The following is an 8,400-nucleotide window of genomic DNA, read 5'->3' on the forward strand; positions in this document are numbered from 1 at the left end:
TTTACCTGGGAGTTAGTCTTCTGCCAGGACCTGGGAAAAGAGGGCAAAGAGCCCTGTGTTCTTGGCTGCAGCACTCTGGAGTGATCTCTGCCTTGCTGAGCCAAAAGAAGGAGGGAAGGAGCAATCTTGGTTCAAGCGCCACAGATTTCCAGGTTTCTTTTTTTTTTTTTTTCATTTGCTCTTTTCCCAGATTTTAGATTATGATGAGTTGGTGGTGGTAGTTAATTTAAATAACATGGGGAGTTGGGTAATTTTTGAGGGAGAGGACCCAGGGTTAATTCGAGAGGATTCTATTGGTGCGGGTGCTTTGTATGATTATGGGCGTTGGTTAGTAGTAGTTACTGGTTGAACATTGTTTGTTGGTGTGTATATTGTGATTGAAATTACTCGAGGCAATAGGTTATGCTATTAGAAATGGGATTAGGATAAGAGGGATAAGGAAAGAGAGGAAATAAAGTTTATACCTTTTTGGGTGGTTGTGGTAATGGAAGTAATAATGTGGATGTGTGAAATTGTTTTGGGTATTGATTTTTCTAGTCAGATTGAGTCTAGTAAAAGGAAGGCCAGATTTTGGCTTATGAGTAGGTTTTGGTAGGGGATTATTCGATGAATTGTAGTGGGGAAATACCCTAATATGTTAAAGAATTTGAATATGTGTGACGGGGTATCTATTTTGAGGTTATTGGTTATAAGGGTTAGGTCTAAGGCTATTAGGAAACCTAGGGCGGTTACGCATAGGGCTAGGAGTTGTAGGTAGTAAGGTATTGTTGATTGGGGGAGTGTGGTGGGGGAGATGTTATTGGTAATAAGAAATCCTGCGAGTAAACTGCCGATTGTTAGGCATTTTATTGGATTTAATAGAGTTGGGTTATTTTCATTAATGTAAATTGAGGTTGGAAAGCGGGGTTGTCCTGTTAGCTGAGAATAATAGTCCGAGTGCTATAGGCGCTTGTTAGGGAAGTGGCGATGAGAGTGATAGGGCTCAGGCATTGGTATATGACGTGTTTGTGGTTTCGATAATAAGATCTTTGGAGTAGAAGCCTGTGAGAAATGGCATGCCTGTGAGTGCTAGGTTACCGATAGTTAGGAAAGTTGAGGTAAGGGGTATTGTTTTAAATAGCCCTCCTATTTTTCTAATGTCTTGCTCATTATTTAGGTTGTGGATAATAGATCCGGAGCAAATGAATAATATAGCTTTGAAGAAGGCATGGGTGCAGATGTGCAGGAATGCTAGATATGGTTGGTTGATGCCGATAGTGACTATTATTAATCCTAGTTGGCTTGAGGGGGAGAAGGCTACGATTTTTTTAATATCATTTTGTGTTAAAGCACAGATTGCTATAAATATAGTGGTGATGGCTCCCAGGCATAGTGTAAGGCTCTGGATTAATATATTATTTTCTATTGGATGGTGGAAGCGAATGAGTAAAAATACTCCGGCTACTACTATAGTGCTGGAATGGAGTAAGGCTGAGACTGGGGTTGGGCCTTCTATGGCGGAAGGTAGTCAAGGCCACCCTTGAGCTGATTTTCCTGTTGCTGCTAAAAGGAGGCCTATCAGTGGTAGAAGGTTTGGGCTAGAGTTTAGGATGAATATTTGTTGGAAGTCCCATGAGTTATAATGCAGGAGAAATCATGCTATGGCTAGGATAAAGCCGATATCACCAATGCGGTTATACAAGATTGCTTGAATGGCTGCTGTGTTGGCGTCTGTTCGAGCGTGTCATCAACTAATTAGCAGAAAGGATATAATTCCTACACCTTCTCACCCAATGAAGAGTTGGAAGAGGTTGTTAGCAGTAATTAGAATTAGTATAGTGGTGAGGAAAATGAGGAGATACTTAAAGAATTGGTCAATGTTTGGGTCTGAGTTTATGTACCATAATGAGAATTCTATAATGCATCAGGTAATAAATAGTGCGATTGGGATAAATATTATGGAGAAGTAATCTAATTTAAAGCTTAGTATTAGTTCTAGTGATTGGATGGTTGTTCAATGTCAGTTTGAAATAATTATGTCTTGATTTAGGAAGATGTATAGGGCTGTGGGAAGGAGACTGATGGTGAAGGTAAATATTATAGTTGTTTTTACATAGTTAGGGTATAGGTGTTTTTTGTTGGGATTGATGAAGGTAATAATAATTGGGAAGGTTAGGGAAGTTAAGGTTATTGTGACAGTGGAGGCGTGCATGGTTATTACTTTTATTTGGAGTTGCACCAATGTTTTTGGTTCCTAAGACCAATGGATAACTGTTATCCTTTAAAAGTTGAGAGAGCCGTTTTGTTAAATACGGGAGCATGGGTTAGCAGTCCTTGCAAGCTTTCTCGGTAAATAAGAAGTGGTGGGTTTCTATGGTTAGATTCACAATCTAATGTTTTAGTTAAACTATATTTACAAGGGGTGAAGCCTAGAATAATACTGGGGTTGAGGGATAGGAGAATGATAGGGGAGAGGTGTATAAATATTAATATATTTTCTCGTGTAAAGGAGGGTTTTATGTTGATGATGTGGTGGGTGAGTACTCCTCATTGCGTTGTAATGAATATGTGTAGGGAGTAAAGGGCAGTGATTAGTATGTTTAGTCCCGTGAGTATAATAGTAATATGTGATCAAGAAAATGAAGTTATTACTACAAGTAGTTCTCCAATTAGATTGATAGTGGGGGGTAAGGCTAGATTAGTGAGGTTTGCTATGAACCATCAGAAGGCTATTAATGGAAGTAGGGTTTGAAGCCCTCGAGAAAGTATTATAATGCGGCTGTGGGTTCGTTCATAATTTGAATTTGCAAGCAGAATAGTATAGATGAGGTGAGTCCATGGGCGATTATAAGAATAATTGCGCCAGTGAAGCTTCAGGGGCTTTGAATGAGGGAAGCCATAATCACCAGGGCTATGTGGCTTACGGAGGAATATGCGATAAGTGATTTCAGGTCCGTTTGTCGGAGGCAGGTTGAGCTTGTTATGATTATGCCTCATAAAGATAATATGAGGAAGGGGTAGGCTATGTATTCTGTCAGGGGGTTGAGGATTGAGGTAAGTCGTATCATACCATAGCCGCCCAGTTTTAAGAGTACTGCGGCAAGAACTATTGATCTGGCAATAGGGGCTTCAACATGGGCTTTAGGAAGTCATAAGTGTAGGCCGCATAAGGGTATTTTTACTATGAAGGCTATTATGCATGCTAGTCAAGCTAGGTTGTGTGATCAGGTGGTTGTTAGTTTTTGAGCTGTAAGTGTTAGTAGTATGATGTTTAGTGAGCCTAGGTTGTTATAGGTATGGATTAATATGATTAGTAGGGGGAGAGAGCCGGCTAGTGTGTAGAATAGGAAATACGTGCTTGCATTGAGGCGTTCTGCTTGGTTGCCTCATCGGGTGATAATAATTAGGGTGGGGATGAGGGTAGTTTCGAATAGGATATAAAATAAGATTAATTCTGTGGCTATGAATGTTATGATTAGAGAAATTTGTAGAAAGACTATTATGGAAAGATAGAGTTTCTTTCGTGAAGGGTTTTCATTGTGTAAATGGTATTGGCTTGCTATGATTATGAGGGGTAAGAGTCAGGCGGTTAGTGTTAGGAGGGGTGTTGTTCATGGGTCGGAAGACAAATAGTTTGAATAGTTAATGAGGTTGTTGCTAGTTTGGTTGAAGAATAGAAGGGGAATAAGGCTGATGATTAAGCTGTGTGTGGTTAGGTTAATTCAGATTATACTGTTTTTGGAGAACCATGTTGTTGGCAGTAGTATGATTGTAGGGAAAATTATTTTTAACATTGAAGGAAGCTTAGGTTGTGGACGTAATCTAGGCCATATGTGTTTGAGATTGAGATTAGTAAAGCAAGGCCTACTGCTGCTTTGCAAGCGGCGAATACTAATAGGGCGATAGGTACAATATTAGCTAGGGGGGAGTGTATGTTTGAGGCCATGAGGGTACTTATAATGAATAGTGAAAGTATTATTCCTTCTAGGCATAGTAGAGATGATATTAGGTGTGAACGATAGATTAGTATGCCTAGGAGTGAAATGATAAATGCTAGTGCAATATTTATGTAGATAATGGGCATTTGGTTAGTATGATTATCATAATCTAATGAGTCAAAATCATTTGTTTTGTTTAAACTACTTACCAATTCAGTTCAGTCCAGTCCCTTTTGAGTTCATTCATAGGCCAAGCTGAGGGTTAGAATGGTGATTAGTGTGATTGATGATTTAGTTATTATGGGAAGGTTTGTTGTTTGGAGGGCTCATGGTAAGGGTAATAGTAGGGCAATTTCTAAATCAAATAATAGGAAAGTAATGGCAACTAGGAAAAATTTTATGGAGAAAGGAATGCGAGCGGAGTTTAGTGGGTCAAAACCGCATTCGTAGGGGTTGGCTTTTTCTGTGTAGGAATTGAGTTGGGGTAATCAGAATATAATGGTTATTAGTAGTAGGGTTAGAAGGGTGTTGATCGTTAGGGTTAATACTAGGTTGATTATTCTTTTTCGAGTACTATCGAAGCTAGTTGATTGGAAGTCAGCTGTACTAATTATATTAAAAGAATAGGAACCGGCCGGGCGTGGTGGCTCAAGCCTGTAATCCCAGCACTTTGGGAGGCCGAGGCGGGCGGATCACGAGGTCCGGAGATCGAGACCATCCTGGCTAACATGGTGAAACCCCGTCTCTACTAAAAAATATAAAAAACTAGCCGGGCGAGGTGGCGGGCGCCTGTAGTCCCAGCTACTCGGGAGGCTGAGGCAGGAGAATGGTGTGAACCCGGAAGGCGGAGCTTGCAGTGAGCTGAGATCCGGCCACTGCACTCCAGCCCAGGCCACAGAGCGAGACTCCGTCTCAAAAAAAAAAAAAAAAAAAAAAAAGAATAGGAACCTCATCAGTAAATAGAAATATAGAGAAACAGTCAGACGACGTTTACACAGTGTCAATACCGAGCGGCGGCTTCAAAACCAAAATGGTGATTTGATGTGAAGTGATATAATAGTTGACGAATAAGGCAGATAGTGAGGAATGTGGATCCGATAATAACATGAAGTCCGTGGAAACCGGTAGCAATAAAAAATGTTGAGCCATAAGCCGTCAGAAATAGTAAAGGGTGCTTCATAGTATTCTGAGATTTGTAGTAAGGTGAAATAGATGCCTAGTAAAATTGTAGTGAGTAGGGCTTGGATTATTTGTTTTCAGTTGTTTTTTATTAAGCTGGGATGGGCTCAAGTGATTGTAACTCCTGATGCAAGTAGTACAGAGGTATTTAGAAGAGGTACTTCTAGGGGGTTCAGGGGGGTGATACCTGTTGGTGGTCAGTGTCCCCCTAAGTGTGGGGTGGGGGCGAGGCTTGAGTGATAAAATGCTCAGAAGAAGCCGGGAAAGAAGAAAATTTCTGAGACGATAAATAAAACTATTCCGTAACGAAGACTTTTTTGGACTGGTGTTGTATGGTGGCCTTGATAGGTACTTTCTCGGATAATATCACATCACCACTGATATTAAATGGTTATTTTAAATTATTTTTCTCCACTTTCACTGAGGAGCACGTCAGTGGAGCTCCTGATGCTGTCAGCCTGTATCTCCCCCTTAATATTTTTTATAAAAATATTTTATTGATCAAATATAAATCCAGCCTTAGAATACTAGGAGAAAAAAAATGTATGGTACAGATATTGGGACAGAAAGTCAGGAAGTGTCAATGCCATGTGATTGAAAAATAAAATAATGTGTTAAATTTTTTTTAACCTTTCCTTAACTTCTAACAGATTTTTGAACATTGAACCATTTAAAATATTTCCAGAAAGCATAATAACACATCTGGAAGTTTTCCAAAGTTATTAACAGGAGAACAGAATAGCAAGGTGGCACAAAGTCCTACAATTAAAATGTATTTAAGTCTACTTAACTGCATTCTCCACAAGCTACTCTTTCTGACATAATAAGTCAAAGCTATCGAGGCATCAGGAACTTCTTAGCCGTATTGGAACTTATTTTTTAAAAAGGGTCCAATCTTTATTATTATTATTCATAGCCAGGGAAGTGCCTACGGGGTACACACTTTTTATGGGTCCATGAAATAAAGGTGTGAGGCCCAAGAGGTCCCATGAAAGACTGGAAAGAAAGAGTAATGAAAGGACACTACAGGTGACCACTTTAGAATGGAGCCAGGAGCTTCTTCCTCCCAGAGATCTGCATTTCTACCTCTGTCTGCATTTTTAACTCTGCAGTCATGTGCTCACTGCTAAAATATAGATATACATTTTGATTTTTATACATTTATTATAAAGGTATATTTATACATTATTATAAATGTATACATTTTATACATTTGATTTTTATACATTTATCTAGTATTCTGCCATTAAGTATAACATTAGCTGTAGGGTTTTTGGGTTTTTTTAGATTCCTCTTATAAAGTTAGGATGATCCCCAGTATTCCTATTTTATGGGAGATTTTTAAACCATGAATGGTGTTAAATTTGATAAAATATTTTCTCATCAATTAATTTGACTAAGATGTTTCTTCTTAGTTGTTGGTATCTTGGATTACATTGATTAATTTTAAATTGTAGAACCAGCCTTGTATAATTAGAATGAACCTTTTTGTTCATTGGCATATAACTATTTTTTATATATTAATAAATCAAACTTGTCAATATTTTGTTGAGATTTTGTATTTCAGTTTGTGAGGAACATTTGCTTTCTTTTTCCATACTGTTTTGCCTGATTTGGTATCTGGGTAACACAGACATCAAGAAACAAATTGGGAAATGTTTTCCCCTCCTCTGTTTTCTGCAGAGTTTGTGTAGAGTTTGTGTTAATTCTTCTGTAATGTTTGGTTGAAATCTCCAGTTAAAATATCTGGAAATGGTAATTTCCTTTTTAGAAGCTGTTAATTTATTAATTAAATTTCTTTAATAGGTTTAGAGCTAGTCAAATTACCAATTTCATATTGGGTGAGTTGTGGCAGTTTGTATTTTTCTGGAAATCGATATAATCCATTTAAGTTATTAAATTGATCTGTGTACAGTTCTGCGTTGTATTTCCTTGTTATACTTTAGATATCTGCAACAACTGTAGTGATATTCCCTCTTTCGTTGCTGATGTTGATAATCTGTATATTCTTTCTTTTCTTTTTTTGTCAGTCTTGCTAAAGGTTGATCTGTTTTACAGATTTTTTTCAAAAAGAGCTTTTTGTTTCATTCGCTTTTTAAATAGATCTATCCATTTCAATTTAATTAATTGCTGCTCTTATTCTTATTATCTTTTTTCTTTTCCTCTTTGAGTTTGTTTTGCTTTTCCTTTTCTATGTTCTTGAAGTCAGAGCTTAAATTATTGATTTGAGACTTGTCTACTTTTCTTATGTAAATGTTTTGTGCTAATTTTTTTTTTTTTTTTTTTTTTTTGAGACACAGTCTCACTCTGTGGCCCAGGCTGGCATGCAATGGTGCGATCTTGGCTCACTGCAACTTCCGCCTCCTGGGTTCAAGCAATTCTCCCATCTTGGACTCCGAGTAGCTGGGATTACAGGCATCCCGCCTTCTTGCCTGGCTAAGCTTTGCATTTTTTTAGAGATGAGGTTTCACCATGTTGGCCAGGCTGGAACTCCTGACCTCTGGTGATCCACATGCCTAAGCCTCCCATAATGCTGGGATTACAGGCGTAAGTCACCACATCCGGCCAGTGATATATATTTTTATCTCTTCCAATCTTTTGCTATTTTCTACAAAATTTGATGTACTATATTTTCTTTCTTTTTTTTTTTTTTTAATTATACATTCAGTTCTGGAATACCTGTGCAGAATGTACAGGTTTGTTACATAGGTATACACGTGCCACGGTGGTTTGGTGGTTTGCTGTACCCATCAACCTGTCATCTACATTGGGTATTTCTCCTAATGCTATCCCTCCCCTTACTTTCCACTCCCTGACAGGCCCCGGTAGGTGATGTTCCCTTCCCTGTGTCCATGTGTTCTCATTGTTCAGCTCCCACTTATGAGTGAGAACATGTGGTGTTTGGGTTTCTGTTCCTGTGTTAGTTTGCTGAGAATGACGGTTTCCAGCTTCATCCATGTCCCTGCAAAGGACATGAACTCATCCTTTTTTATGTCTGCATGGTATTCCATGGAGTTTTTGTGTCACATTATTTTATCCAGTCTTTTATTGATGGACATTCGGATTGGTTCCAAGTCTTTGCTATTGTGAATAGTGCTTCAATAAACATAAATGTGCATGTGTCTTTATAGTAGAATGATTTATAATTCTTTGAGTATATACCCAGTAATGGGACTGCTGGGTCAAATGGTATTTCTGGTTCTAGATCCTTGAGGAATTGCCACACTGTCTTCCACAATGGTTGAACTAATTTACATCCCCACCAACAGTGTAAAAGCATTCTTATTTCTCCACATCCTCTCCA

General features: G+C 38.4%; 1 pseudogene across 1 annotated transcript; it reads right to left on the bottom strand.

Annotated features, from left to right (window-relative positions):
- Positions 1 to 344: 344 nt before the first annotated feature.
- LOC117078852 lies at positions 345 to 4,057 on the bottom strand (annotated as a pseudogene). The gene has a single exon (XR_004435180.1). The product of XR_004435180.1 is annotated as an NADH-ubiquinone oxidoreductase chain 5-like (transcript).
- Positions 4,058 to 8,400: the final 4,343 nt, after the last annotated feature.

The sequence above is a fragment of the Trachypithecus francoisi genome, unplaced genomic scaffold (genome assembly GCF_009764315.1).
Source record: "Trachypithecus francoisi isolate TF-2019V2 unplaced genomic scaffold, Tfra_2.0 Lachesis_group7, whole genome shotgun sequence".
NCBI classification, from domain to species: Eukaryota; Metazoa; Chordata; class Mammalia; order Primates; family Cercopithecidae; genus Trachypithecus; species Trachypithecus francoisi.